The sequence below is a fragment of the Arachis duranensis genome, chromosome 4 (genome assembly GCF_000817695.3).
Source record: "Arachis duranensis cultivar V14167 chromosome 4, aradu.V14167.gnm2.J7QH, whole genome shotgun sequence".
Taxonomy (NCBI): domain Eukaryota; kingdom Viridiplantae; phylum Streptophyta; class Magnoliopsida; order Fabales; family Fabaceae; genus Arachis; species Arachis duranensis.
This window is the reverse complement of record NC_029775.3, coordinates 72,697,588-72,705,155: the sequence shown is the minus strand read 5'-3', so window position 1 is coordinate 72,705,155 and position 7,568 is coordinate 72,697,588. Positions and strand designations below refer to the sequence as shown.

Here is a 7,568-nt window from a genome sequence, read left to right as displayed (position 1 = left end):
TATGCTTCTCCCATAGAAGTCGGGAGTAGGTGCAGTAAAGTCACCCAGCACCTTCCTTGCAGTGTTGGCATTATTGTTGTTTTCGGCTGCCATGTCTTCTTCTTTGAAGAATTCTGCTAGGTCCTCTACAGAGAGTTGTGCTTTAGCTTCTCTTAGCTTTCGCTTCAAGGTTCTTTCAGGTTCAGGGTCAGCCTCAACAAGAATGCTTTTGTCCTTGCTCCTGCTCAAATGAAAGAGAAGAGAACAAGAAAATATGGAATCCTCTATGTCACAGTATAGAGATTCCTTGAGGTGTTAGAGGAAAAGAAAAATAGAAGGAAGAGGTAGAAGAATTCGAACTTAGAAAGATAGAGTTCGAATTGTACATGTTAGTCCATAAATAGAAGGATGTGAGAAGAGGGGAAGAAATTTTCGAAAATAAGTTAAAAGATTTTGAAAATTGATTGATGATTTTCGAAAACTAAGATTGAGAAAGAAGTAAAGTGATTTTTGAAAAAGATTTTGAAATTAGAAATCAAAAAGATATGATTGAAAACTATTTTTGAAAAATATGTGATTAAGAGGATATGATTGAAAATATATAGTTTTAAAAAGATATGATTGAGAAGATATGATTGAAAAACAATTTAAAAATATTCGATTTTTAAAATCAATGACTTGGCTAACAAGAAAAGATATGATTCAAACATTAAACCTTTCTCAACAGAAAAGGCAACATACTTGAAATGTTGAATCAAATCATTAATTGTTAGCAAATATTTTTGAAAATGGAAAGAAATTGATTTTAAAAATATATGATTGAAAAAAATATGATTTGAAAAATATTTGATTTTGAAAAATTTTGAAAACTTGAAAAAATTTGAATTGAAAACAAAATCTTCCCTCTTGTGCCATCCTGGCGTTAAACGCCCAGAATGGTATACATTCTGGCATTTAACGCCCAAAATGCTACCCTTTTGGGTGTTAAACGCCCAGCCAGGTATCCTGGCTGGCGTTTAAATGCCAGTTTTCGTTCTTCACTGGGCGTTTTGAACGCCCAACTTTTTCTGTGTAATTCCTCTGCTGTATGTTCTGAATCTTCAATTCTCTGCATTATTGACTTGAAAAGACACAAAATAAAAATTTTTTGAATTTTTAATGATGAGGAATAATCAAAATGTAACTAAAATCAAATAAACAATGCATGCAAGACACCAAACTTAGAAGTTTGTATACTACTGACACTAACAAATTGAGAATGCATATGAGAAACAATAAAACACTCAAGACAAGAGAATTTAAAGATCAGAGCAAGTAAATCATCAAGAACAACTTGAAGATCAATGAAGACACATGATAAATGCAAGAAGAACAGAAACATGCAATTGACACCAAACTTAAAATGAGACACTAGACTCAAACAAGAAATATTTTTGATTTTTATGATTTTGTAATTTGTTTTTGGTTTTTTTAAAAAATTATATGGAGAAGAAAATAAAGAGATTCAAAATTTTTAATAAGAATTTCAAGAATCATGCAATGTTAGTCTAAAGCTTCAGTCTAAAAAGATTAGACATGGTCAGCCAAGCTTCAGCAGGACATTACATTCAAGAGCTAAATTGATGAAGATCAATCAGCTTTGGTGATGATGAGAACATCACCTTGAAACACTAGAATTCATTCTTAAAAATTCTGAAAAATACCTAATCTAAGCAACAAGATGAACCGTCAGTTGTCCAAACTCAAACAATCCCCGGCAACGGTGCCAAAAACTTGGTACACGAAATCGTGAGTTCACACTTTTCTCACAACTCCGCGCAGCTGACCAGCAAGTGCACTGGGTCATCCAAGTAATACCTTACGTGAGTAAGGGTCGATCCCACGGAGATTGTCAGCTTGAAGCAAGCTATGGTTATCTTGTAAATCTCAGTCAAGCAGATTCAAATGGTTATGGGGTTTTGATCATTAAAAGATAAATAAGACATAAAATAAGATAGAAATACTTATGTAATTCATTGGTGGGAATTTCAGATAAGCGTATGGAGATGCTTTATTCTTTCTGAATCTTTGCTTTCCTATTGCCTTCATCCAGTCATGCGTACTCCCTTCCATGGCAAGCTGTATGTTGGGAGATCACCGTTGTCAATGCCTACCGTCTGTCCTCTCAGTGAAAATGGTCCAGCTACGGGTTACGTAGGGCTAATCATCTGTCAGTTCTCGATCGTGTCGGAATAAGATCCATTGATCCTTTTGTGCACTGTCACTGCGTCCATCACTCGCGAGTTTGAAGCTCGTCACAGTCATCCCATCCCAGATCTTACTCGGAATACCACAGACAAGGTTTAGACTTTCTGGATCTCAAGAATGCTGCCAATTGATTCTAGCTTATACCATGAAGACTCTGATCGCACGGAATGGAAGGCTCTATTTTTAGGAGAGGCAACCATGCATCGTGAACCATGAGGCTAAGAGATATGCATTCAAGCTTGTTTTCAGGTAGAACGGAAGTGGTTGTCAGGCACGCGTTCATAATTGAGAATAGTGATGAGTGTCACTTGATCATCACATTCATCATGTTGAAGTGCGAATGGATATCTTAGAATAAGAATAAGCTTGAATTGAATAGAAAATAGTAGTAATTGCATTAATTCATGAGGAATAGCAGAGCTCCACACCTTAATCTATGATGTGTAGAAACTCCATCGTTGAAAATACATAAGAACAAGGTCTAGGCATGGCCGAATGGCCATGCCTCCCAAATAACATGAAACAATTGAAAAAGGGTTCAAAGACCTGATCCCAAGATCAAAGATGATCAAAAGATGAAAATACAATAGTAAAAGGTCCTATTTATAATGAACTAGTAACCTAGGGTTTACAGAAATAAGTAAATGATGTAGAAATCCACTTTCGGGGTCCACTTGGTATGTGCTTGGGCTGAGCATTGAATCTTCCACGAGCATAGGCTTTTCTCGGAGTTAAACGCCAGCTCTGGTGCCAGTTTGGGTGGTTAACTCCAGCTTTTATTCCAGTTCTAGCGTTTAACGTAAGAAAAGGGTCTCTGACCGGCGTTTTGACACCAGTTAGGGCCATCAAATCTCGGGCAAAGTATAGACTATTATACATTGCTGGAAAGCCCAAGATGTCTACTTTTCAACACAATTAAGAGCGCTCCAATTGGGCTTCTGTAGCTCCAGAAAATATATTTCAAGTGCAGGGAGGTCAGTATCTAACAACATATGCAGTCCTTTTTCAACCTCTGAATCAGATTTTTGCTCAGGTCCCTCAATTTCAGCCAGAAAATACCTGAAATCACAGAAAAACACACAAACTCATAGTAAAGTCCAGAAATATGTTTTTTTGCATAAAAACTAATAATTATATACTAAAACTAACTAAATCATACTAAAAACTACCTAAAAATAATGCCAAAAAGCGTATAAATTATCCGCTCATCAGTCTCTAATGATAGAAGTTATCACAGAGTTAGGAATCAACAACATTGATTTTGGGGGATAGGTGCTCCTTCAATCTGTGGGACCTGGCGCTTCAGCTCCTATAGCTCACGCCCTTGCAGCTCTTGTTCCTTGAGCAATTTGCAAAGCATGCTGTTCTAGTTCTGCAGCTCTTCTTTGAGTTGATCTATAACTTCTTGTAGCTTGGTGATAGATGCTTCCTAGCAGGCCCAATAGTCAAATTGGAGGATTTCTGGGAGAAGCTCATGCGCCCTCCTCTGAGAGTCAATAATATCAACGCTCATGCAGTCATTTTGGGTGTCTGGATGCTGCATGGCTTTGACAACATTCAACTTGAACTCATCCTCATTGACTCTCAGGGTTACTTCCCCTTTTTGAACATCAATGAGGGTTCGGCCAGTTGCTAGGAAAGGTCTTCCCAGAATGAGAGTTGCACTCTTGTGCTCCTCCATTTCCAGCACCACAAAGTCAGTGGGAAAGACAAATGGCCCAACTTTGACAATCATGTCTTCAATCACGCCTGATGGGTATTTAATGGAGCCATCAGCAAGTTGAAGACATATCCAGGTTGGTTTAACTTCACCAGTCAACCCAAGCTTTTCGATAGTAGCTGCAGGTATTAGATTAATACTTGCCCCAAGATCACATAGAGCTTGCTTAGTACACGTACCTTCTAATGTGCATGGTATCATAAAGCTTCCCGGATCCTTAAGCTTCTCAGGTAAGCTTTTCAGAATGACTGCACTTCAGTGAGGTAAACTTTCTCAGTTTCCCTCCAATCCTTTTTATGACTTAAGATCTCTTTCATGAACTTGGCATAAGAGGGTATTTGCTCAAGTGCCTCTGCAAACGGAATCTTTATTTCAAGAGTCTTGATATAGTCTACAAAGCGGGCAAATTGCTTATCCTATTCCGCTTGGCGGAGTTTCTGAGGATAAGGCATTTTGGCTTTATATTCCTCAACCTTAGTTGCTGTAGGTTTATTGCCTACAGATGTGGGTTGAGAAGCCTTTTTAGAGGGGTTGTTATCAGCACTTGTACGTGTCTGATCTCCCACTGGCGTTTGAATGCCAGGGGTGGAAGCAGGAGTGGTGTTAGACGCCAGCTCCTTATTTGTTTCTGGCATTTGAATGCTAGAACTATGCTTCCTTTGGGCGTTCAACGCCGATTCATTGCTTGTTTCTGGTGTTGAACGCCAAAACTGAGCATGGTCTGGGCGTTCAGCGCTAGCATTGTTCCTCTCTAGGCTCTGATTATCCTCAGAGGGATTTTGAGTAGCCAATTGTTCATTTCTTGGTTTCCTGCTGCTTTGAAGTGAGGTATTTAATGTTTTCCCACTTCTTAATTGAACTGCTTGGCATTCTTCTGTTATTTGTTTTGACAGTTGCTTTTCTGTTTGCTTCAACTGTACTTCCATATTCATATTAGCCATTCTTGTTTCTTGTAATATCTCCTTGAACTCAGCTAGCTGTTTTGTTAGAAAGTATAATTGCTGATTAAATTCATTAGCCTGATCTACAGGACTGAATTCAGCAGTTACTGTTTTAGCTTCTTCTTTCATGGAAGATTCACTGCTTAAGTACAGATGCTGATTTCTGGCAACTGTATCAATAAGCTCTTGAGCTTCTTCAATTGTTTTTCTCATATGTATAGATCCACCAGCTGAGTGATCTAGAGAAATCTGAGCTTTTTCTGTAAGCCCATAGTAGAAGATGTCTAATTGCACCCATTCTAAAAACATTTCAGAGGGGCATTTTCTTAGCATCTCTCTGTATCTCTCCCAGGCATCATAAAGGGATTCATTATCTCCTTGTTTGAATCCTTGGATGCTTAGCCTTAGCTGTGTCATCCGTTTTGGAGGAAAATAGTGATTCAGGAATTTTTCTGACAGCTGTTTCCATGTCCTTATGCTGTCCTTAGGTTGGTTATTTAACCACCTCTTAGCTTGATCTTTTACAGCGAATAGAAACAGTAATAATTTGTAGACATCCTGATCTACTTCTTTATCATGTGCTGTGTCAGCAATTTGTAAAAATTGTGCCAGAAACTCTGTAGGTTCTTCATGTGGAAGACCAGAATACTGGCAGCTTTGCTGCACCATGATAATGAGCTGAGGATTCAACTCAAAGCTACTAACTCCAATTGAGGGTATACAGATACTACTCCCGTATGAAGCAGTAGTGAGGTTAGCATATGACCCCAGAGTCCTCCTGGACTGTTCATTTCCACTTAGTTCCATGATGGAGCAAGGGAGATGGTATAGATATTGATATTGTTTATTTTATTTAATTTATTATATAAAGAAAATTGATTTTCGAAATAATAAAATAAAATAAAATAAAAACCGAAATAAAAATAAAAATAAAATAAATAAAGAAAGAAAATTAACAATTAAAATAAATATTTGAAAAATTTTATGAAGATTTTCGAAAAAGTAGGGAGGGAGAAAGTGGTTAGGATATTTTTTTTTGAATTTTGAATTTTATGATGAAAGAGAAAAACACATAAAAGACACAAGACTTAAAATTTTTAGATCTAGTGCTCCTTATTTTCGAAAATTTTGGAGGGAAAACACCAAGGAACACCAAACTTAAAAATTTTAAGATCAAAACACAAAGAAGACTCAAGAACACTTTGAAGATTCACAAGAACACCAAGAACAAAAGAAAGAACACCAAACTTAAAAATTTTAGAAAATCAAAGTAATTTTCGAAAATTATATTAAAGTTAACAAGAAAACACCAAACTTAAAGTTTGGCACAAGATTAAATCAAGAAAAATTATTTTTGAAAAAGATTTTAAAAAGAAGATACCCAGTTACCAAGAACATAGACCAACGCTCTAGCCAATTGGGCAGTAAATGTAACACTTGTTCTGAATAGGTATATTCCTTTTGGAAGACTAATGTTTTGGAAAAATACAAGTGAAACAAGAAAAGACACAGAACAAGAAAAATTAAAGATCAACAAGAACAACTTGAAGCTCAAAGAGCACAAATTCGAAAATTTAAAGGGAAAATATAAAATATGTAATTGACACCAAACTTAGAACAAGACACTAAACTCACGAAAAAGAATTAGAAATTGATAAAGAAAAATAATATTTTTGAAAAATTTTTGAAAAGGGAATAAAGGACTCGGAATTTAATGACTCTATTACAACAAAAATAAATTATTCCTAATCTAAGCAACAAAATAAACCTTTAGTTGTTCAAACTCGAATAATCCCCGGCAACGGCGCCAAAAACTTGGTGCACGAAATTGCAATCACACTTTTGCAATCCGCACAACTAACCAGTAAGTGCACTGGGGTCGTCCAAGTAATACCTTACGTGAGTAAGGGTCGATCCCACGGAGATTATTGGTTTGAAGCAAGCTATGTTTATTTTATTATTCTTAGTCAGGATTTCAATTAAAATTATCAGTTTGAATTATTAGAAAAATAAAAGAGCGTGAATTAATTACTTATAATGCAGTAATGGAGAATATGTTGGGGTTTTGGAGATGCTTTGTCCTCTGAATCCCTGCAACTTTGTCTTCTCAATTCCTGTAATGTAATATTCAACTCAATTCCAAAGTGCAAAGTTCCTTCCATGGCAAGCTGTATGTAGGGTGTCACCATTGTCAGTGGCTACCTCCCATCCTCTCAGTGAAAACAGTCCAGATGCTCTGTCACAGCACGACTAATCAGCTGTTGGTTCTCGATCATGTTGGAATAGGATCCATTGATCCTTTTGCGTTTGTCATCATGCCCAGCAATCGCGAGTTTGAAGCTCGTCACAGCCATTCAATCCTTGAATCCTACTCGGAATACCAGAGACAAGGTTTAGACTTTCCGGATCCTCAAGAGTGGTCGCCATCAATTCTAGCTTATACCACAAAGATTCTGATTAGGGAATCTAAGAGAAGCTCATTCAATCTGATGTAGAACGGAGGTGGTTGTCAGGCACACGTTCATGGATTGAGGAAGGTGATGAGTATCACGGATCATCACCTTCTTCATAATTAAGCGCGAATGAACATCTTAGATAAGAACACACACGTTTGAATGGAGAAATAGAGACAATTGCATTAATTCATCGAGACGCTGCAGAGCTCCTCACCCCCAACAATG

At 37.0% G+C, this 7,568-nt stretch overlaps 1 pseudogene; it reads right to left on the bottom strand.

The window, feature by feature from the left end:
* LOC107484689 (N-carbamoylputrescine amidase-like) overlaps positions 1 to 7,568 on the bottom strand; it is an 81,819-nt pseudogene that overhangs the window by 27,542 nt on the left and 46,709 nt on the right.